The sequence below is a fragment of the Pleurodeles waltl genome, chromosome 5 (genome assembly GCF_031143425.1).
Source record: "Pleurodeles waltl isolate 20211129_DDA chromosome 5, aPleWal1.hap1.20221129, whole genome shotgun sequence".
NCBI classification, from domain to species: domain Eukaryota; kingdom Metazoa; phylum Chordata; class Amphibia; order Caudata; family Salamandridae; genus Pleurodeles; species Pleurodeles waltl.
This window is the reverse complement of record NC_090444.1, coordinates 230,034,968-230,059,388: the sequence shown is the minus strand read 5'-3', so window position 1 is coordinate 230,059,388 and position 24,421 is coordinate 230,034,968. Positions and strand designations below refer to the sequence as shown.

Below are 24,421 nucleotides of genomic sequence, written 5' to 3'. Positions count from 1 at the left end.
ATGAATAGATGGTTGGTGCCTGTGGGGACTTCTAGCGCCTCGTTAGTTGTCGCTTCGCTAATAGCATACCCAGGCCTAGGAATCATGAAGTTACCTTAGAGCCACGTGTGTTAGGTTGCCACCCCAGGAGGAAATAAGAAGGCGTCAGTTCTACTGTCACCTCCGTGATCTCCATCGGAGTGGCTCTGATTGTAGCCCAGTACTGTGAGAGAGACGGGCAGATCCAGAGCATATTGAGAAGGTCGGAATCAGTGGTATGACACTGAGGGCATTGTGCCGTTGTCGTGTGATACATTCTATTTGATGTTGTCGTGTGATACATTCTGTTGAGCCTATGAGGAGTGAGGTATGCACAATGGAAAAGATAGAATTGGATCAGTTTAAATCTAGTATTGCGGGATACTTTTTTAGCATATTGTAACATGTAAGTCCACTCTTTAACCATAATGTCCTTACCTATATCAGTTGCCCACTTAGTTTGCAGCGTATCTAAAGATGTGTGGAGGTGTGCTTGAATCCCTCGGTATAGCCATCTAATAAGATGTCTGCAGTGACCCATTGTGTTTAGTGTCTAAAGGGCTTTGTGTGTTACTGGTTCAGCTCGCTGTGGTGCCCAATAAGTGCGTACATAGGTCATTATTTTACCATGGGTAAAAAAGAGAGTGTTGGGTAAACCGTGTACTTGTACAAAGTCAGAGGGCGGCAAAAACATGCCATCTTCACACAGGTCCCCTAGTGTAAGCGGTTCCTGCTGTTCCCACATTCTGAGCATAGTTGCCGTGATCATTCCTGAAGGGTTAGGGAGACCGCACAAAGGTATGTTGGGTGCGTAGGGTGTTGATGAGGCTTTGTATCGTGTAGCTAGTTTCCAGTAAGCCAACGCCGTTCGCAGTTGTAAGGTAGCCCCTGGGGGGTGGGTAAATATGGGGATCCAGGACAGAGCAATCAATGTATAAAACCTTTCTTCCATTACGCCACTGTACAATTTATCTCTTCTAGGTTATGTCCGGCCAGCCAGTAGGACAGCCATTGGAGCTGGCCCGCTATACAGTCCGGGGCTCCCAAGACAACCATGTCTGGGGGCAACTGTAGTTTCGACAGGCCCACTCGGTGGCGACCCTTCTCCCATATTAAATCAATCAGTAAGGAGTTTAATGTGCAGAATATGCAAGGTGGTACCATGAGCGGGAGGTTAACAAAGTGGTATATACACAAGGCAACAGCACCATTTTCCCCATTGCTACCCTCCTCGTCACCGAGAGGGATAAAGTGGTCCAGAAATCAACTAGGGACCGGAGTCATGTAATTATCCGTCTTCTAGCAAATGTGCCTGGTCCTGGTATATGCGAATACCAAGATAACGGAAGGATACAGGTGCGATTGTAATGGTCGTGGGTCCAAATCGGATCGAGGGCTCTGGACAGGTGCCCCGTTAGAAATATGCATAGGATTTATCGAGATTAATTTGAAGCCCTGACAGGAGTGCAAATCGGGAAAAAATCTGTGCCGCCCCTTCCGTGTCCTGCCCCAAATCCCTATAATAGAGTATCATATCATCTGCTTACAAGGAGCAAGCGTGGATATTGGGGCCAAGCAGAATCCCCCAATCATTTGCTCTGAAGCGAAGGTGCTGTGCCAGGGGCTCCAATGCCAATACAAATAAAAGGGGAGAGAGAGGGCACCCCAACCTAGTTCCACTGTATACGGGGTAAGAGGCAGATATATGCGCTCCCGTCTTGGCTCTAGCAGTCGGGCCGTATATAATAGCTTCACTCACCGTATAAAATCTGGGTGTATGTCATAGGCCTCCAGAGAGGCCAGCATATTATTCCAGCTGGAAGTGTTGAATGCTTGCCGCATATCTAAGGAGATGTATCCTGCATGTGGGTATTTGTCCTTCGTCTCATCTATTAAGTGAAATAGACAGCGGATATTCATAGATGTACCACAGCGTGGAACAAATCCACATTGGTCCGTCTGTAGTAATCGCAGAAGGAGTGAGAGCAGTCTGCATGCTAATACTTTACTGAGGAGTTTATATTCAGTATTTAAAATAGACAGGGGTCTGTACGAGGACATCTGTGCAGGAGGTCTGTAAGAGGACATCTGTGCAGGAGGTCTATCCGGTTTAAGAAGCGAAGTCACCACTGCCTCTCGAGTTGTGGCTGGGAGCATTCCATCCTGAAACAACCTATTATATAACTTCTCCAGCTGAAGGTGTAGGCGATTGGCATAGGTGGCATAAAATTCCACCTGTAATCCATCAGACCCAGGGGTTTTATTACGTGCCTTCCCCTTCAGTGCCTCACAAATCTCAGTGATCACAATTGGAGCGCTCATCGCTTCTCTCACTAGTGCTGTCACTTGCGGGAGCAGATGTTGGTGTAGAAACCTGTGCATTGTTTGGTAGTCTACAGGCAGGGGTGCAGCGTAGAGATCAATATAGTATTGACAAAAGGCTTCATTGAGATCAGCTTGAGTATTTATTATTCCCAACTGTGGAGACTGTATCGTTAATATAGGCGTGGGGGAGTTCTGGGGCCTAATTAGTTTGACAAGAAGGGCACCTGGTTTGTCCTCCTCTGTATGTGCCCTTTGGGTGTAGGCTCTGCAATCCACAACATGCAAGTGCTCCTGAAGTTACGCATGTCTGATCCGTGCTGATTGTAATTGCCCTGCTTTAGTGTCTTCTAGGGTTGCCTCCTGTCCCATATTATTTTCTAGGTGTGTGATATCATTCAGCATATCGGCCCGAGCCCCCACCTGCATAGAGATGGAGGATCCTTGTATTGCCACTTTAAAGGCCTCCCATTCAGTCAATGAGGAGGAGGCCATGCCTGAGTTTTCTGAGAAGAATGTGTCCATAGTCATAGGGGAGGGTTAGAGTTTGGTGAGCACACTTCCGGACACTATGGCAATGGAGGTGATGTCTATATCCTCCTCTCTCAATGCCAGAAGACAGCTCACCATATTTGGAGATGCCAAAACCCTAAAAGCACCTTAAAATATGGGGGACTGGAGCTATTACCGGGGAAGTGACAAAGATTTGAACAGAAGACCAATTTAAAAACAGCTTTCAGGTATAGTTGTTTATGTGCTCAGTACTGTAACACCAAGTTGAGTGTTTGAAATAGAAAATATATGGCCATAATATATTTCACTGCCATATTCTTACTAGATAGTAAAAAAAATAAGAAAAAAGGCTGTTTGATGAACTATTAAGGTTCGAAAACATAATAGAGTTAATAAGACAAAATTACTTTCGAACAAGCAGCAGTTGTAGCTACTGATAAGTTCAGGAAGCCATCTGAGAGAATTTATTGCTATATTATAGGGTATATTATAGGGTATCCCCATAGATCGTGTCTTCCAGGAGTGTGGGTGTAAGCGCCATGTTGGTATCAGGGGGGGTGCTTGTCCCCAGGCCAGCTGAAATTCAAGCGTATTATGGTCAGATAACATCTCACCTAAATATGTGGCATGTGTTATTTGAGATTGCATGCTGGAAGTGCACAGGAAGAGGTCTAAACAGGAATGGAGCATTTGCGGGTAAGAATAAAACTCCTTCGCCCCTACATTACGATTCCTCCATACATCCACCAGTCACCCTTCAAGTCACTGTCGCAAGGTTCTGGCCTGACAACCCGGTGCTGCGCTCTGAAGCGGTGGGTGTGAGCGATCGAGGAGGACATCTAGTACCACGTTCGAGTCCCCACCCAGCACCTATGGGAGATGAACCCAGTCTGACAACACAGTAGATAACTGTGCATGGAAAGCATCTTGTTCTTGGTTTGGCGTATAAAAGCAACCCAGCACTATTTGTTCTCCAACTAGAAGTCCCCTGAGAAATACATATCGCCCCTGGGTGTCAATTTTCATATCTTGGACTGAAAACAGAATCCCCGCCCTTATCCATATGGCTGCTTCCCGGGCATACGCCGAGAAAGAGGTATGAAACAATTGTCCCCACCACCTGCACTTCAGATTTAGGGCTTCTGGTGTAGTAAGGTGAGTTTCCTGTAGGAAAGCAAGATGAGTGTGGCGTCTGTGCAGTTGTGCCAATACCGTGTGTCGTTTGTAGGGTAACCCTGGTCCCCTAATATTCCAAGTGATTATATTATATGATTTAGTGACTGTGGCCATTACACTGAGTGTGGGGCATGCCGTGCAGTTTGATCACCATGGCTTTACTGTATTTCCCTTGTGTTTCAGCGATGACGGAAGCATTACAATAACAAAGAACACCCCTACCCAATACATGGTCCAGCGTGGAAAACTGTGCTCGACCAATGCAACAATTACAACAAAACTGTGTAGACTTACAGATAACCAGGCTTACGCTAGTGGGGTATAGTTGGGTATCATTGATAAAGTAAGTACACATGCAAGGATGGTTATTAACCACGTCATCAGACCGGGATCAGTGTATTGGTCTAGGGTACAGCACGGAGTGATGTAGTTATCCCCCAGCATCGTTCACAGGATCTTGGAAGTGGAGACGAGCAGATGACAAGAGCAGTCCTTCGACTCTTCAGAGTTCATTAGCGGTCTGTGGCGCAATAATTGGAAACAGTGCTACACTGCCCTCAGTTTCAGTATCTGAATCACCTTCCAGGGATGATTCCGTGCTGGACCTGTGGCTGGGATCTCGCAGAGTAGTAGCCAGTTGGATGGCCTCCAGTTGACTTTCACATGCCTGCTGTGGTGACGGATGGACCTCCTCCACGACCGTTCACAGTATCCTGGTTACGACAAGCATGTTGAGTCTGCCGGTTTGATTTCTGAGGTATAATCTCATGTTGTTGGTCACTCTGTGTTCTCTGAAAGTTCTGGTTGAGCCCCCTCTGGCTGCCGTTCAAGAATCAAAGAAATGAGAACGTCTTTCATGTATAATTTTCAATTTCTCTGGAAATATCAATGCATATACAAGGCCGTGTAATGCGAGGTGTCGTTTAACTTCTTGGAAGGAAGCCCGGTGACGCTGCACCAACATCGTGTAATTGGGGTAAAGAGACAATCTGGAGCCAGCCACCGTAATCGTGCGCGTACCCACGCCACCCAAAGTAACCCATCTCTGTCCCTATAGTTCAGTATTTGTGCCACTATTAGCCGCGCCGGGCCCTGGGGACCGGTCTCTTGGTAGGCACATAGTGCGCCCACTCCACAGTGTAGGGGGTGGGTAAACCCTCGGGTGCCACCGTCATCTGTAACCAGGTCTCGATGAACTGAGTGGGGTGATCTCCCTATACGGATGTTATTTCTGTGTGCTTTGCCTTTGGTATCTTCGGCACGTTCCTGGAGCTGTTCCACGTGTTTGTGCAGTTGTTTCAACATTGAGACTTGCTCTGTTTGTGCCGGCTGCAGGGTGACCAGTGCCTGTTCCCTAGATTTGACTCTTTCCGTCAATTTATGCTGGTCATCCTTCAGCAAATTTAAGTCTGAAGTAATAGCACCAAGTTTCTGATCCATGATTACTGTGGTGTCACGGATTTCCTGTAGAATAAGATCTAGCTTGGCTCTGCTCTCGTGGGGGGAACACAGTCAGAGGGTGTGGAGGCAATCGAGTACTCCGATGGCAGGGAGCGCGTCTGCACATAATCCACCATCCTAGGAGACATGGTTTTATTGCTCCCCATTTCATGAATAAATTGTCTCTGGAAGGTTGGGGCCACCCTTCCTGCTCTTGATGCTCAACTCCAGGTGCCCGGTGGGAGATAGGCCACCACTGCTCAGCACACAGTTCCCAGCGCGGTTTCCAAGTGCTCTCTCAATTCCTACAGGAAATTATCAGCACGAGTCGGCTTCTGTCCGGCCTAGTCTCTCTTGTGTCACCCGGTCCAGTAGACTCTCGGAGCTAGCTTCCCACCACCATTTGCCGCCCTGTCCACTGTCTCATCTCTGTGGCAGCCTCGGCCACCTTCCAATCATTGGGTCTTTTTTGCTCGCAGTCGCAGTCACAGACCTCCTCCACTAGGCCCTGTCGGAGCTCAGCACCTTATTACTGTCCTCAGGCCTCCAAGCCGCCAGGTAACCCCGTACTCCTCAACATGCTCGTACCATCTTCCAGCACCTTCAGCGCTCTCACCTTCGTAGCTTCCGGGAGTGGGTGGGGTTCTGTCCATTATTGATCTGGAACACGTCTCAATCCTTGTGCCACATTCCGGCTTCCCCGCGGTCCTCGCCACAACCTCCATACTACGCACCGGGCGGCAAGTCTTCAATCAGGCCACTGTGTTAACCCCTTCACCTCAGTCACCGCAAGTGTAGGCCCTCCTCCAGGCTTTCTTTATTGGGCAGACAGCCCCCTCACCCCCAGGGAGTGCAAACAGGCTGCAGCCTGTGCAGGCGAAGACCCGTGTCCCTCAGCGGGCCCTCCACACGCTAGGCCAGGCACACGGGGCATGCAACCACCACTCTTCACTGGTGCCTCTAAGCAGTGAAGAGCTGTGCCCATTCTCCTCTGGTCCGGCCATTCACTGCCAATACCTGACTGCGCCTGTCTGCAGGGCCGCCCCGTGGTTAGGGGAACTAGGTGAGAGGCCCAGCAGGAGATCGCTGCTGCACCCCACCGTTGCTGTATCAGCGCCGACCCGCCACAATCTGGGCACTGCTACATGCCCAGTTCTTCACAGCTTTTTTCCTGGTGTGTGGTGCAGCTCCCAGATGCCTCTGGGCCCGAAGCTCGGTTAGATTTGCGGCCCAGGTCCGGACCTGCGGAGATAAGCATCCGCCATGTTGGACGCCCGGCCACGCCCCGGTGCTATCCCTTAAAGGAACTGGAATACAGGCATGCACTGAACGGGGGGATATACGCCAGACAAAGAAAACTGAAAGGTCTTTCATTGAGAGAATAGTTTACCCATGTCTTTAGAGGTTGTGGTTCACAGGACAACTTGAGGAAGACTTAACAGAACAAAAAGAAAAGCACCACTAGACTTCTCAGTAACGTTTTTTTTTTTTTTTGACCAACACTTTCTATCGAAAGGTCCGTTGTTTCGATCAAGCACCTTTTCAAACTGAACCTGATGTGTTCCCCATCTTCATGGAAAATAGTTCCATCAGTGTCTCAGCCATGAATATGGGGGCTTATTTTTTCTCTTGACTAGCTATGGGTATTTCAGGTAACTTTATTTGCCCAAGTTATGCTTGTTCCTCATCTTCTGACGCATACTCTGCCACCAGCTGCATAAAAGATCCAGAACAAGAGTGACTTGCCTTACTCAGTTTGTATTTTTATACCCCAAGGGTTTTTGTAATTTTTTTATATAAGCTTTGTGATGTTTTGCTTCAACTCTATCTGCCAAAATTCTGTCAGTTTTCTTGTATTTTATGTGTAACACTTTTTCAGCACTTGCTCCTACTTGTTCTTTTATACCACCACCATTTGCGCTGTTGCCCCTTTCAGTTTCTTACTGATTACCACCAACCCTCTCTCTTTGTACTGTTTCTGTATTTCTCTGTTTTCCTTATCTAAATTATCTTGTGTTACCCCCTTCACCTCTTTCCTTCAGGTGATATGGTTCCAGTTCTTCCCCCAATTCTTAGCTTCACCACATCCTAGACCCCAGCTATTCCTACCTCACCCCCCTTCATTCAGTGAGAAATATTGGGTGATGGACTTCCTATGCTCCTGTAAAGTACCTGGACCTCTACATAATGCCTCACTAAACCTCAGCTTACCTGTTGTTTTGTGTTTGGATTGGAAACTTGATAACAGCCACAGGTGGGTGATCAGACAAGGAAATCAATTATAATTTGGCTCCTTCCAAGCAAGTGGTTTTATTGAGGGACACCAGAGTATGGTCTGTTCAGATGTGTGAGGTGTGTGTATGCAGGTCTGTCCTCCGAGATCTAAAACCCTCAATGAATGTATGAGCTCATATCCTTCATGCATTTTTGCAATTACTTCAATACCATGCTTGCTACTTGGGATCTCTTACTTGACCTACTGTTTTCCGCCAACATGACTTTGGTAAAATCACTTAACACCGCAGCCATTTAGACACTGAAATCCCACAGTTGCTCAAATTGCCACTGAGAAATTCCACAGGCTTGGAATTTGGGGTATAATACTTAAAATATTAGCCAGTTGTGGGGTCTGTGACATTTCCTTCAGTACACCATTTCAACCCTCTTGATTGTTTTATGCCCTGCATTAGAAATACAGATGTAATAAGTTTGCAACCCTCCCATTTTAGCAGGTGACCTGGAGAACTATTTAGCACTTCCTCGACTTAAATCGATGCTGTTTACTCTGCAACCCATGTCTGTTTTGGAAACAGCAACTATCTAAGTAGGTCTTTTCAAAGAAGGTTCGGACACATAACTTTATGTTAGGGACATTGAATTCCTGCAGATCAAATAATCTTATTCGTGCCATTTTGGTTCTGTTCCATTGTCCTCACTGTCCATATGCTCTACAGTGCTTGCCCTTGCAGATGTATTAGCCCGTACCGAATCCCATTTTGTAAATCGGATTCCTCCTACACAGCCTCTACCTGACAGATAGAGGTGCCCATGAAAATCTGAGTCTCCTGTTCTTAAGCTGATTCACTTGCAGTGGGCCAGGCAGAGGCTTATTATAAGATAGCCACTTCACTGCACGTTTCATCCGGTCATACGTGCATCCTCGGAAGGTCACAGAGTGAGAATGTACTACTGGAAAGGACATTGCAAGAATCATTGATCATGTCAAGATGCTCTAAAAATCAGAGAGGATATTAACAAATAAGACCCTTCACCTAATGCACACACCTGAAAATGGGAAAGAAAAGGACAAAGAGTAGGCTCAGTAACAGTTACCCAGTTAGGGTAACCAGTAGGACCGGTGATCAGTGCATGGAGATGCCCCTTACCCCAGGGCTGTCACGGACCACCTGCTGAATGACATGAAAGGGTGGAGTTCTGCAAGAGGCCAGGATAAGTGGATCAGTACTCCAAAAACACAATAGCACACCTCTCTCCTGACTTTATCCTGTCTGTTTAAAAATAGAGAAAGAGTTTTGAGGCGTTGGAGAGGTTCTCACAAAGAATGTCTGAAATAGCTGTGGCTCTTCCTGGTACACCTTACTGTGATAAAGCCTGACATTTCTCAGTACAGGAGGAGGTCTGGGATAGGTTGGATGAAAAATGTTACAGAAGTTACTGAAGTGAATGAAATGGTCTTATATGATGCGCTGACTCGAGAGATGAATCTGGGGCTCTCTGGGTCAATAGACTCTTTATAGGCTGGCAGAGAGAGTGTGATAAAGCAGGAAGGATTAACGGGTCCTGTGCTCATGAACTGCAGAGCAGCAGTGAGAGAGGAATCAGATGTCTGAGAGCTAGTGGAGAGGCATTGAGGGTCCTAGCATTCCACAGAGCGATGGAAAGAAGCAATCAGAAATGACACATGAGAAAACACAGATATTGGCCAGAAATGAACGACTGAGGGGAGTCTACAGACAGTTGACACTGAAAGTTGGTGGTATGGCATGTCTTTGCCCTTCCCACAAATTGGCCCTGGAAGAATGGTTGCAGCATTTGTATGTTTTTTTTTTTATATTAGTCTCCTAATAGGAGGAAGTTCCTGCGAGCAGATGACACAGATCACTGCTTTCATTCATTTTAGAGTCTGTTAACTGTTTGTGGTTAATTTACTTCTATTATGGTAGGGTGACTGGCACCTTGTGCATTTAGGTGGTAGGTAGTTTTGAGCCCATCGTAAGGCAGTCTCAGATGGGGTTTGTGGTGGGTGATTGGATGGGGAGATGTTTTGTTGAATTTCTGCACCAAGAGATGTAAAAAATTTCTTTGCATGTCAATCTAGTACATGAACACAGCTAATAAAGACTCCCTAAAACTACTTAGTATAGAAAACTCCCACACAGTACACATGTGGCTCCTGAGGGGTTGCAACCCACCTTAGAACAACGTGCTGTATGATACAGATATGTAGACCAGTGCGGTTGCTACACCTCAGAAAGTAATAACCTTGTACTGTGGCTCCAGTGGGAGCAGAGCACTGTTCTGGATTTCACATTCTTGACCAATGATCACATACAACAAGCATCTGATGCCAGTAGCAGAAAAGAGGAAAGTGCAATAGGATTAAAGAGAAAACAGCCTCTGGACACCAACACACTCTCGTCACTTCTGCTTTGCACTGATGGTCAAAGTGGTTATCTGAAAGCTACAACCTATATCTTAGTAACCTGCATTGAGGTGGTTGGGGGGAATGTGTGGGCTTGCAGCTCAGTAATCTGGATTTTGAAGTTCTAAATGAAAGACTTCCGCAGGATGTTCCACCTAATTAAACAAGATCAGACCAAAAAATCATATCTTATCTGGAATAATCCGAATGCAACGTGGAAATGTTCACCTTAGGTGAAAGCTACTGTATAGCCTCCCGCTCCAGGAGTAACCATCGTCCCCAGGTCCTGAGAATTAACACCAGGCCTTTCCTTCCTGCATGAGAATTTACACTGACAACCTCAGGCGACTCAAATGGACAGATGACAGTTGAGTGGTTTCTTGCTCCTTGCGAAATTCCCACTTACAACCGCTTCTGTTGCTTCACCTCGGAACTACACTAAGGGCCTGATTACAACTTTGGAGGACGGTGTTAATCCGTCCCAAATGTGACGGATATACCACCTACCGTATTACGACTTCCATAGGATATAATGGACTCGTAAAACGGTAGGTGGTATATCCGTCACATTTGGGACGGATTAACACCGTCCTCCAAAGTTGTAATCAGGCCCTAAGTCTTTCCCCCCTACAGCTATGATTCTAAGCTTAAAGAAAGCCCTGAACTTCGTGTTAAGAGCAGCTCGAAAAACCCCTGATAATAACGGGTTAGTAAACAGGGGCAAAGACGATACAAGGAGGCTGTCTGGGCAGAGAAGGCAAGACGAGTAGACCAGTTTTGGGCAATTCTTTTATATGAAAGTAAAAAAAAAAAAAACACTCCAGGAAATTTTAGGCTTTGGTAGATCGACAAATGAATGGGCCTGCAGATCTGCTTGTGCAAATATCTCTGAATTAGAATGGTCATCTTTCCTCTCTAGGCATCTTACGTCTAGTTACTCTGACTGCCAGAACTGCCATATCTCCCAGCAAGGGGGTGAGCCTTGCCAAACTAGCTCAAACAAGGTTACTATCACTGCCATTTTCAAGATCATGAAAGCTTAGACTCCTTCCTTGCAGACTTACCATCTCTGAGTTGCTGGCTGCTTCAGGTTCTGGTTAGGGCCTGATCAGACGGGGACCCTTGGCCCAGTGGCCTTCCCCAGGCCCTCTTCAAGCAGGATATTCCTTTTTGGGCCCGTAAGCTTTCCCTTTAACTATTGCCTGAGGAGCTCGTTATTACCGGAGTCCTGGTGCCGGGCCATTATTCAACCCATTCACAAAGGAGGCTCCAAGCCTGATCCTAGCCATTATAGATTGATAGTGCTTTTGGACAATGAAGTAAAATTCTTTGCCAGTCTATTGCTGAAAGATCTGCAGCAGTGGGTGAGTCGAGGGGGCTAATTCTGAAGAACCAAATTGGGTTATTGAAAAATCTAGCACCCTTACAAATTTGCTAGCTATATCCGTGCTATTGGAAAAGGCAATCAGTTCACAAACTGAGCTGCCCTGCTGTTTTTGTTGACTTCAAGGCAGCGTTTGACCCAATCCCATGGGGGCACTCTGGTTAAAGTTAAAGAATTGGGGCATCCCTTTAAAGCTCTTCTCGGCTATTATTCTGCTGCATACTAACACATGGGTCTGCATTAAACTGGGTGTGGGCTCCTGTGTATCCAGATAAATCTCAACCTTGAAGGGGGTAAAACAGGGATGTGTGTTAGCCCCTCTTCTTTTTAACTTGTTCATCTCTGACTTGTCCAGCGCCCTCAATACTATCACCTTCCATTTCCCTAAGATAGGAGGCAAACATATTAGCCCTGTTTAGCTATACTATACTTGAGCTGCAGCGTTTGCTAAACACAACTGCCTGGAGGTCAATTAAAGGAAAACTAAAAACGTAACACTGAGGAGGAAATCCAGCAAGGTGGGCTGCTGGCACTTTAATGATAACAGGATCGCAAAGGAACAGTCATAGAAATACTTGGGGGTCATCAGTGACGCAAGGTGCACCCTTGTCCAGAAAATTGGGGGTCATCAGTGACGCAAGGTGCACCCTTGTCCAGAAAATGAAGGAAGGTGAAATCAAAGCCTTGGCCCACCGATGTCCTTCTCAAAAGTATCAAGTTTGCTGTTAGATGCAAGTCTTCTTCCTCTCTTGAATGTAATGAGGGGAAAAATGATTCCATGTTTGTCCTACAGTAGTAAAACTTTACTGGGGAGGGACAGTAAACTCCTGAACAAACTTGTCACCAAGATATTCAAGTTTGTCTTTTGCTTGCTGAGATCTTCATCAGCTGCTCAGATCCGGCTGGAATGGGCCCTTCTTGACCTGTGGGTGGCCAGAGCAGGAGCTTTCTTAAATCTCTGTCACAAATTGTCCAACAGGGGAAGTCTAGGGGCCCTACTGTGGGATCAGATCCAAATTGGTGGCTCTAGACAACTTCACCATCTGTATCTTGAGGATTGTCTTAGTTCCTTGAACGTGTTAGAGAGCTTTGAGCCTCTCACATGTGACAACATGCCTTTAAGAAGTGTATTAGAAAGCGCATGCACTTCCTTTCCTGTCATGCTTACATGGACGATTTAGCAAAGCGTAAGCATTCGTGAGCCTTTGTCAGCTCCTACCATCAAGTCCTTCCCTTACGCTAACTGCCCTGCACGTATTCAAAACATCAAAAATTAAGATTCATGGCCCTGAGACTTGGGGAATGTTCGTTCTTTAAACATTTAGCTAGGTGCTGCAGGCCTTCGGAATCAATATTGTGCAGGGGCTGTGGTCTTTATGATGAATCCTTTGAGCACATCACTTGCAGCTGCCCTTGTGGAACAAAAATCTCTCCTGGAACAAACTGGGCGTTCGCTCATGCCGGCGAGCCGTTATTGATGCTCTCAACTCTGATACCATTGCTTTAAAGACTTAGTTGGTTACGTTTGTAGTACTAGAAGCTAAAAAACTCCGCTGACTGGGGGCACCACCGAACGGCACCAGCCTGAGCCCCTTATTGTATTGCCCACCAGAGCCCCCCATAAAGGCGCACATTCTCTCTGAATCATGGATAGCTTCATAAAACTGCTGTGAATGCCCTGGATTGTAGTGACGCTTATCTTTCAACGTGTCGTATCTATGAAACTTCAGTCATTGGCTACTGGGATGTATAATCTTTTTTATTGGTTCACCTCCAAACATATTTATGAAACATTATTGTAACTTTGTTGTTATTTTAATTGTTGCACTTTGCATTTACCCCTCACTAGCTGCTTGCGCACAGCTTTTTAATACAAGTTTGATGCTATTTTAACGTCGCCCCTGTGCTGCATGATGCAAGCCTGCGTGAAACATACGCTGTTACCTTTTATGTGCGTGATAAGCCCCACAGCAGTTTCCTTTTTTCTAGTATTTGCTCTATTATTGAGATCACCTTTCCTTTGACCTGTTGTGGCACAAGTGCTAGCCCTTGGGTAAGAGTAACAGGCTGTCCTGGGACGGCCCAATGGCGGCAGTTCTGACCTATGTAAACCTGCTGCTACCATTTTGATACTACACAAATATATAAGCCTTTTTAACATGTGGCTTGTTTTAACATGCCCGCAACCCTCAGTAAAGCTTCTGCTTTGGGCATGTACAATAGTCTCTGTGTGCCCATAGCTGGTTGGAAAAAGCAGTTACTTTCACTGCATGTTGCACTTTGTATTTATTGGATACAGGCAGGTCCTTGCTGATAGCCACAAGTTTGAAAGTTAACTAGGTGTTTTGTTTTGGTCAACTTGTGTGTCCACCATATGCACTGGTATTTTGTCAATTGTTAAGAAAGTGTGCATTTTTCTTTTGACCTGGATTTTTTAATTTTTAATTTTTTAATATGAATATGTGGCTGTCAATTTGTATGCTTTTAATTAACTATACAATAAATATTATTACTATCCTACCATGAAAGTTCTGTATTTTACTGTAACAGTGAAAGGATATACACTATTTATATCTCTGTGTAACCAACTCTCTGTGTTTTGACATAAAACTTGCTGTCCTGAGACATATCAATATATTTTTATGATCTCTCTGCCCTTAGAAGTACAATAACTACCTCTAGCATTTTTTACTATGCGTTCTCTGCTGAAGATAAATTTAGTTCCTACTTGACTCTTTATGCCACTGGAAAAGTAATAAACAGACATTTATATTATGTGGTTTATATCATTCACAGTTCATATTAAAAATGCTAGAAAAATGTGGTACCTTCCTCATAACCATATACACATATCGTGTAAAATAATATTGACATGTGAATTCTTCCTGTTCCGTCACAGGATCAACCCAAGATGTAAAATTGAAAAAGTTTTAGCAATGTTCAAAGTTAAAATGTTCAAATGGTTTAAAGTTTGTTTTCATGCCTGCAAGTGTATAAGCAGGAAGCCTCCTGACACTATGTAGTCATATCCAGATTAAGAGACTGGAGAGCCAGTAGTGTTTATGGTGGCATAGGCTCCTTCGATGCTGTTGTGACGGGTCTTGGAATGACTGGGTGTTTTTGATGGAAATTCCAGAAGGGGCCTTCAAAATAGGGGAGACTTCACCTTAGTCACAGAGGATGGAGTGCACAGGTTTTCGACAAACGGTACAGAACCACATGCCTGACTGGTGGCCTCTCCACACCTTACTGAGAGCCCTGGGCCGTGCTTGTCGTCTCAAAGAATGCACACAGAATGTTCAGACCGTTCTTTTGTTATTCTGGCATTTATGCGCCCTATTCCAGGATGTCCTGTTTCCCCTGTGCCTCCTTCTCCCCCCCCCATAGCCTCTTAGCCAAGGCAATGGTTCCTTGCTAAAACCCTTTGCCATCTCCAGAAACTCAATAATGCTGTTTTTTAGGATGGTGTTCAATCTCACAAATTGTGAACATGTTACACTCACCCCAGCCCCCCACCCCCTCATTGGAACCTGTTACATGGGTTACCTTCCAGGCAAGACATTCAGTTCTAAATAGCCTGCATTATGTGTGAAGCTTTCTATTGGGGGAGGATTGGTGAATAAAAAATACACACTACGCATTCCGCTTAGAATCTTCCTTTTCTCTAACATTTTAAATTCCCAAGTATTAAAGAGCTGGGGTGGTAGGTCATTCCATTTCTTAGCTCTTTCCCACTATAGCTCCTTGCCTGCACCACTTCGAACAGAATCCAACTTGTGCATGTTTCGTAAACTTACTAAAACTTGGTTATACTGACCTAGATTATGTAATCTTTTTTTTTTTTTTTTTATCAGTCTAGCGCCAAGAGACTCAATAAGCTGATATCCATAAATAAAGAAGTATATGAATAATATGTGCAGAGCAATATCCTCCCCATCATGGAACAGTACTTCACTAAAAATAGACGTACAGTTGAGTCTGAAATTAATCTTTGAGAGGCATACAAGATTGCATTCCAACAGTCTGGCGCCAACCGCGAGGGAGCACAGGCCAGCTATGAAATTGTATAGACCCCGGTTACAGTAACTTAGAAAACGATAAGGAAGCAAAGACGTTGCACAGTTTCGGGGAGGTGAGGCGTCGTTCGAGCCGGGGCAGCGTCGGTTCCTTACTGCCACTGGGGAGGTGAGGTGTCGGTTCCTTACTGCTAGGCAGGCAAGGCATCAGTTCCTTACTGTTCCAGAGGAGGTAATGCAGCATTGGGGGCAAGGCGTCGGTTCCTTCCGACAAGGTGGGGTTGATGAATCTAGCAGGTCAAGACGCGAGGCGTTGACTTCACAGTGTTGTGATCACACCACGGGCCACAGGTGCTGCAGCAGAGTGGAATTCAGGTGCCACGGACGTCGGTGGTACGGCACTCTGGACGCACACTATGGCAGACTTCGGAGGCACTGTGGCTATGTCGGGTCTGCGTAGTAGGCCTTAGTCGTTGCACTCAGTGGCGACTACGGCTCCAGTGTGCATGGTCAGAGAGCGGCACCAGTTCTGAAGTCGTTTTGGAAGTTGATGCACTAGTTTCATCCTTGTTGCTCCAGAACTCACTCCCAAGGCCCCAGGAACTGGATTTGACACCACGACTTGGCAAGTCAGGACTCTCAGCAAGAGAGCCCAGGCACTGGCAGGTGAAGTCTTTGATATCTCTGAGACTTCTTAACTGGAGGGAAGCTCAGTTAAAGCCCGTGGTTGGTGAAACATTAGGAAGCAGGATGTAGAAAGCCGAGTCCAGTCCTTTCACTCCCAGGACAGAAGCTGCAAGCAGTAGGCAGCAGGCCAGCACAAAAAAGCAGCAGGCAGAGTGGCAGTCCCTCCTACAACATCCAGGTCTTTTTCCTGGTAGACTTTTCTCAGTCCAAAAGGATTATAATTATGTGGTGTCAGAGGCCTAATATTTATACCCATTTCTGTCTTTGAAGTAGGCAAACTTCAAAGAAAAGTCTTTGTAGTGCACAATACCCTGACTTTCCCTGCTCTGGCCCCAGACACACTCCAGGGGGGTTACAGACTGCTTCGTGTGAGGACAGGCACAGTCCTATTCAGGTGCAAGTGTCCGCTCCTCACACTCTCTATCTCAGGAAGACCCATCAGCCTGGTGATGGCCCATGAGAAGATGTAGGGCGCACCTCCGCTCCCTTTGTGTGACTGTCCTGAGTGAATGCACAAATAGTCCATCTGTCATCCTGACCTAGATGTGTATTCAACAGACAGGCAGAGGCACAGAATGGTTAAGCAAGAACATGCCTAGTTTCTAAAAGTGGCATTTTCAAACTCACAATTCAAAAACCATCTTCACCAAAAGATGTATTTTTAAATTGTGACTTCAGAGACCCCAAACTACCTGCCTCTATCTGCTCCCAATGGCAAATTATTTCAAGGCAAGGAGAGATAGGCCTTGCAATAGTGAAAACCAAATTTAGCAGTATTTCACTATCAGGACATGTCAGGACATGTGAAGCACACCAGTACAAGTCCTACCTTTTAATTACACTGCACCTTTCCCATAGGGCAACCCTGGGCCTACATTAGGGTTGACTTATATGTAGTAAAAAAGGAAGATTGGGGCAGGTGGAAATGGCAGTTTAAAACTGCACACACAAACACTGCAGTGGCAGGTCTGAGCCTTGTTTGCAGGGCTACTCGTGGGTTGTACAATCTGTGCTGCAGGCCCATTAGTAGCATTTGATTTACAGGTCCTGAGTACACATAGTGCACTTTACTAGGTACTGACTAGTAAATCAAATATACCAATCTTGGATAAATCAAACACCCATACAATTGAGACAGAGAGCACTTGCACCTTAGCACTGGCAGGGGTGTGGAATTTATTAAAATATCTACTTGTCCAGGGGACAGGTTGCTTCTCAAATCTACTTGTCCTGTAAAAAGATCTACTTGTCCCTTTGGTGCCATGTAGTGTGGCGACAAATTATGGCAGCAATTAATAGCCTCTCTGATTATGCCAGGGCTACTACCATGGTAGGGCTTGAATACTTGGAGTTTCAATCCCTACTGTAGCAATTTCCTTATTTTGCCACCTTTCTGCAGATCTGCATACTGGGGCTGGAGGAAGCAGTAAGCAATAGTTCCAGGGCTGGAATGCCTTTGAGTCTGTAAACCTACTAACCTGCATGTTTTAAAGATTTTTACCAGCTTCTCTCTAATATTTTCCCATAATAAGAAAGGTTGGACATTTACTCATGACGATGGCAGAATAAGAACTTCTTCCAGGGTTGGGAAGAAAGTGGCTGGAGGGAAAATGAACTTGCAAATGCTCAATAGATTTTCACATGAGCAAATCTACACATCGTATTTACCCATGCTAAAATACAGTTCACAAATATTTTATAGGGGTACGACATATACCATGGGTGCACTTTTGTGACTTTCTTTAAGAATTTGGGGCCACATGTAGGTAGGTTCAGATTTGTGACCTGCAAATTGCGAGTCGCAAATCTGAATGTAGGATGGTGTCCTTGACACCATCTGTGATTCGCAAGGGCTTCGCAAATGCCCACATCATGAATAATCATGAGGTGGGTCGCAATTTGCGACCCCCTCGCGAATGGTGGCCTGCTGGAGACAGCAGACCACCATGTCTGTGACTGCTTTTCAATAAAGCAGTTTTTTTTTTTTTTTTTTTTCTAATGCAGCCCGTTTTTCTTAAAAGAAAACGAGATGCATAACAAAAACGAAAAATGAACCGTTTTCGTTTCATTTTTTCAGAGCAGGCAGTGGTCCGCAGGACCACTGCCTGCTCTGAAAAAATGTTTACAGTGACATTTACAATGGGGAAGGGGTCCCATGGGGATCCCTTCTCTTTTGCGAAAGTGTTAGCACCCATTTGAAATGGGTGCAAACTGCGATTGGTTTGCGCCCCCGTTCACGGTCACAAAACAATCCTACATTGCACTGCGAGTTGCAATTAGGAAGGGAACACCCCTTACTAATTGCGAGTCGCAAACCCGTTTTGTGATTCGGTAACCAGGTTACTGAATCGCAAAACTGGGTTTGTGCATCGCATTGTGCTTTTTGCACGTCGCAAACAGCGAAAGTCGCTGTTTGCGACATGCAAAAAGCTACCTACTTGTGGGTCTTGGTCCCTAATTAGGTCTGGTGTTAACAAAGACATTTTGTTTTTATTAAACTTCTATTTCTCTCTCTTTCGTCTGGCTTTACTGTGAGTGATCGCGTTCTGCTCTTCCACAAGGAGCATATTGGCACACAAAGTAGTTTTGTTCAGTGTCAGGAACTACAGTGGCAATCAGTGACGTAACGAAACTGGAGGGTGCCCCTTTGCAAAGAACATGGAGGAGCCCCCTCTCCAGACTCACTCAGGGCAGGTGCTGTGCTGAAGGGGCCCCCTGGAGGGTGGCTGCGGGGCCTTTGTTATGCCGCTGGTGGCAACGTGTGCTTTAAGAGTTCAAAAACTTTTTGGGGGGGTTTTGCCAATGTTTGTTACAATGTTGAGGGCCTGGTAGCTCCCACAACAATAAAGTGTTACAAAAGCCATGTCAAAACAAGACACGCATTGATGAAACTAAAAGACTTATAAAAATATGTCAGATCAGTTGGCTTTGTCAGTGTTTGTTTATTTTCATGCTTCCCATAATCGTGTTGAAAATGGTTACACTGATTTTCCATTAGAAATATTTTTGGGAAATACTAGCATGCATCAACACATTTTACTAAATGACACTTCATTTGCATATAATCAGAGAGCATTCTGGGAGCATTATACTTAGCCTCTTAGCCTAAACTTTTCAAACATGTGTGTACACGTTTTTTTTTTTTGTACTGGAACCAACGTCAGTAGTGAAGTGACCTTAAAACATTTATTTACAGCACTCACCCTAATAATGAAGGCTTTCAAATAATGAACCATAAATACAAGTTCGAACAGCATTATCTTTTGGAAACACATTACCTCAACTGCAGAGAGTTCCACTCTCTGTAAACAGGCAGCCAAAGGGTTTGGGCTGCAGAGGGTTGGGCCTACTTGTCCCAAGGACAAAGTAAACATAAAAACTTGTTGCCCTTGACCCCAAACAAGATGCGACGGGCGATAGGAATTCCACATCCCTGACTGGTCAGCAGTGGTAAAGTGCCCATAGTCCTAAAACCAACAAAACAGATCTGAAAAAAATAGGAGCAAGAAGGACAAGCGTTTGAGGATAACCTTGCAAAAAGGGCCATTTCCAACAGTGAGTAAATGTGTCATGCCATCCAGTATTCTTATCAGAGGAACAGCTTGTGGCTGAAAAAACTTCTCAAAATCATAGTAGACTCTGTGTCTTCTACTCAGTTCGTCTTTTTGCCACTAGGTTAACCAGATGGAACCTTCATCATCTTCACAACTGCATACATTAAACCCAGACAGTGATTAAGCATGTGGTTTTCCTGTAACAAGATACTAAAAAGGTGACCCTGGATGGCAGTTCAAGTTTAGGAGAGGATGAAGAAAAATTACCCTTGCTCTGCCGTTCATGCAATGGACCAAACTTTTGTACTCAAGTCCACTGGTGAGAGACAATGAGAGTGGCATCTTCTTTGAAAAATTGTAACTTGGTAAGGGCGTGAGACAGGGCTACCCCTCTCTCCATGCTACAATTAGCATTATCCCTTTCACCCCTGGCATGCTGCATCAGGCGATCAGCAGATTACTGTTGAATAGTGCCTAGTATAATGAGATATCAAGATAGATGAACAACATTTTACTGTATGTGACTGACACAGAATCCCCAATACATAGACTCTGCATGTTTACAGGTTGTGTGGAACAAATTTAGGTTTCAGGTTAACTGGAGCAAATATTTCCACTTCTAAATTGGTAATTAGTGATCAGTAGTGATCCCTGACTACGCTTATCAAAGGATGGGAAATTAAGTACCTTCATATCACAATTGTGAGAAACAAGTAAGGATTGAGGAGAAAAACGTTTTCCTGTGTAGCTTCAAAAAGGACACTGAAAATAACTTCTGCTCTCCCAACTTGGAATGACAGCACTATTTTAGATGGTAATACTTCTGAAATTCTTTCATGTCCTGCAAAAGACCCTCTTCTGGATCTACAATGATTTTTTCCAAAATACATTTGGAAATGTGGAGTTGCTAGTCTTGGATGGGGCTCCACTCAGGATATCTCTGAACTAGAGAGTCATTTAGAGTTTGATGTAATAGTACATCTGCCATATAATGGCGGTTGCATCAATCTGCAAAACTTGTGTTTCCCTCGCTCCATTTAATCAGGAAAGAACTGGTGAATATCAGCCGGCTCTGTTGGTGGAAACCCCTGACCCAGTTTCATTGACCATATAACTTCCAGGTCATATTGGTGGTTATCTTGTACCATTTAGAGTGAAACAACCATTACTAGATTGCCCTGCCCAGGACCATAATGTGAGATATAGGTTTGTGGTGAAGGAAATTGGTCATTGTCCCCCTTGTGCAGGCTGAAAATTCCCTGCTCATCAGGCCATAGTTATTTTATTCTGCTAGAAACAAACTCACGATTTGGAAGTTTGTTTTTGCAGAGTAAAATACTTTGCAGACAGGATGCTTGATAAATGATGAATACTTTAAATGGAGTCACTGTAGTGGTGACTTCACTGTAGGCACAGTAGGCAAAGATAGCCCCCACCAGGCAGATGAGGATCTCTAATTCTTGCAGGACAGCCTTTACCAGGGGAGAGGGTTATAGACTTTGCTGACCCGACGGACTGGTGGCTCTCCTGACAGACTTCAAAAGAGGTTGTATGTATCTGCAAGAGTGGTGTAGCTCATTTGAAATTATTACCGGTCTTCACAGCTAACTTTAACTGCTGACTAAACCTCTGGACCTAGGAATGAAGATATGTGATGGGTGACAGAGATCTACGAACACTTTTGCGTCAAAAGGGCTTTACAGTGCCCATACCAAAAGAGGCTATTGGCCGTTACAGTGACTGGTTGGAAGGGCCAAATAACAAAATAAACTTCATTATGCTCTGGTAATAGGATGCCAGTGATTTTAAAGCCTGTAGGATTTAGGCTTTGAGACCTGATAGGAATTTTGAGAATTAAAGATATCTGCAGTTTCTTTGAGGGATCTCTATAGTCTGTCCAAGGCGTGTGTGTGCAAAATTGCCTTTCCATAGTTAGGGAGCAACCTGAAGTAAAGTCTGTGGTTTGATTAAAATTCTTACCCATAGCACCCAACACTGAAAACACAAAACATCAGTGAATATTGTTTCCCATTCAAAATATACCCCACAGATGTAGCACTAAATTAGTTTGGAGCGGCTAGGGCGCTTGGGGCACTACACTAGAAAAAAAAGTAAGCACCCCCTTCCCCTTCACTATCGAACCATAGTACCGGTAATTTGGTAATATTCTTGCTGTGGAGAAACTCATTAGCAGCCTTATCTTAAGTTCAAAACCAAGTCGGGATCCATTATTCAGCCATCAAAAGAAGGCGTTTCTGTGCACCAATTGGCAAAGTACTGGTGGTTACTGGGTCTGTTCTCCTTACCGACTCGGATGAGACAGGCAGGAAGCCTCAGAGATGGGAATGAAGAGGGGGTAGAGAGTATACCCTGGGAGGAGATGTCTTGACCAGCTGAGTTAAGCTGTAGTGTCAGGTTGGGGAGAGGGAGGAGGCATGGATACAAGGACATGCTGAAGAGGACTTTTAGACATTGTTGTACTCCACTTTAAATCATTAGCCTTTAAATAGGTGAGATAATCTCTCACAAATGGCTAATGTACTATATGCTATCTATCCAGTTCAGTGGTCAATAAAATGCTGTTGAAAAGAAATTGACAGAACACTCGCAAAGAGAAAAAGAAAGCAAATGGCACTAAGCCTTGCAGACTACTCAAGGTGCAGAACCGTTAGGGGGAGTCCCTGAAGGTTGCTGTTATGACACAAAGGTTATCTTACTCCATAATCTAGCCAGTTAAATGATTAGATGATGCCCACTTACAACACCTAATATCCCACATCTGATTTCCTGCATGACATTAATCCTGCAAGCCATATATACACATCAGAATTATCTGTATAGACGTACACTCAACCTCCCATCACATTACTGATAAATTTCAAATATAGCAAGTTTCCACTGACAGCTGGATGAGGAGGAAATATACATATGCAACATATGTAAACAAATCATCTTTTATCTGCCTGTCAGCGTCAATCATTGTCCTCCATTGTTCTTGTTCCAGTGTCCTCTGAAGTTTCTGTGGCCTGGGAGTGCGACTTCTAAACCACCATCTTGAGGAACTGACAGAGTTCTGTGGAAAAAAAATAATTTACGATTATACTTCTATCAGTTTTACTGGACAGAACATGGCATAGTCTATGTTGGGCCATTGGAGCAGATTTTCTTTACTGGTGGAAATGCTTTTTGTGCCTCCTAAAGTCAGTCATTATCATTGGCCTGGATAGAACCCCCGTGGGGGGCGGGGTCTCTGGACCAGTGATCTACGTGCCCTCTCCACAACAAAAAGAGGAGAGAGTGACTTGTTGGCAAAAAAAGTCCTGATTAATTTTTCAACAGATTGTTCCAAATGGCTTGTGATGATACACTTGGGAAACTTGAAGATGCAAACATTGCTCCTTCGTGATCGGCCTCAAGGTTTTCATTTTTGGCCCTGACTTTTTCTGGTATCTTTTCCAGTTGCTGCAATGTCTTAGTCTTTTCACTGAGGTCGCCCTCTTCTTAAGAAAAATGTTGTTCCAACATATCCATGTACTCAGTGAACTTGTCTAGTCTTCAGAAGCCTGACTTGTAGATTTCAATGAGAAACTCGTCTCAAAGGACAGTTTAGGTTGATTCCCATCTGTCTTACCCAGAGTGCACAGATATAGGTTGCTGCCATCAGCGCAGCAACCTTTGTAGTGCTAAGGTGTGAATTGACTAAGCTCAGTTGCAGCCAACTCAAGAGCTACCAGCAGCACAGGTGTATTGTTTCAATTATTTAGTTGTGCATATATGCAGTGTCAGGTCTGTGTCCTTTAGTACTCACAGTTACGGATTGTTCATCAGGGTATGAAGAGGTTTACTGTGAGTATCACCACCCTGTGTTTAGGCCAGTCCTTGTGCAGAGGTGGACAGCAGGTGAATATTACAGATATGGCCAATGCTTACAAGTACTCACCTTGGGCACTTATTGCTGATGTTGTAGAATCCCCACATGGGATCACAATATAAAGTCTCTAATGTCCACCCACAGTGTCAGAATTCAAGGCCAATGCGGCAGCCCGCAGTTGGGGCCACCATGCCACTCACCACCAACCCCTGGGAAGCAGTAATCGGGTGCAGGGTTCTGGGAACTCCACTCACCAACTTCTGACTGCAAATCAATATTCCATAGAGATGTTCTGTACACCAGGGACACACTCCCAACAGCTCCTGAGGCAGATCGGGTCAGGCACAGTCATGGCCGTGCCACCATTTCAGCATGCTATGGTTGTAAAAGCAGGCCCTGTTGTGCCAGCCCCGGTCGGCCTCGCCTTAGTCCACTGACAGTGAACAAGCTTCATGGCCAACACGCGCGTCCGCCACTGGTGACAGTGCTCCAAAGTGGATTGCAGGCATATAGCTACACGTACAGTGAGAGATCTCCTACACTATGCAAGAAATCTCAGCACAGAAAAGATAGTAGACGTGGAGGTGAAGGTCTCTGGACATAGGTTTGCTTTCTTAGTACATGGCAGTTACTACTAATAGTGCTGTAGCTACTAAAAATGCAGTTTGTGAATAGGCCTTATGGTGTGCTCACATGGACTAATACGTGTTGCGGAGGGCACTGTACCTAGCCTGGGACTATCCTCATAGGTTTCACAAAATAAGGGTACCCTGGATG

At 45.0% G+C, this 24,421-nt stretch overlaps 1 protein-coding gene and 1 long non-coding RNA gene across 3 annotated transcripts in view; one reads left to right on the top strand and one right to left on the bottom strand.

Annotated features, from left to right (window-relative positions):
• The window catches only part of TRERF1 (transcriptional regulating factor 1), a 675,896-nt gene that overhangs the window by 30,208 nt on the left and 621,267 nt on the right, over nt 1–24,421 (top strand). The window lies entirely within an intron of this gene.
• The window catches only part of LOC138295580 (uncharacterized), a 160,524-nt gene continuing 155,118 nt past the window's right edge, over nt 19,016–24,421 (bottom strand). Inside the window, exon 3 of the long non-coding RNA XR_011203628.1 lies at nt 19,016–22,846. This is a non-coding gene — a long non-coding RNA (uncharacterized lncRNA). The remainder of the gene's footprint in view (nt 22,847–24,421) is intronic.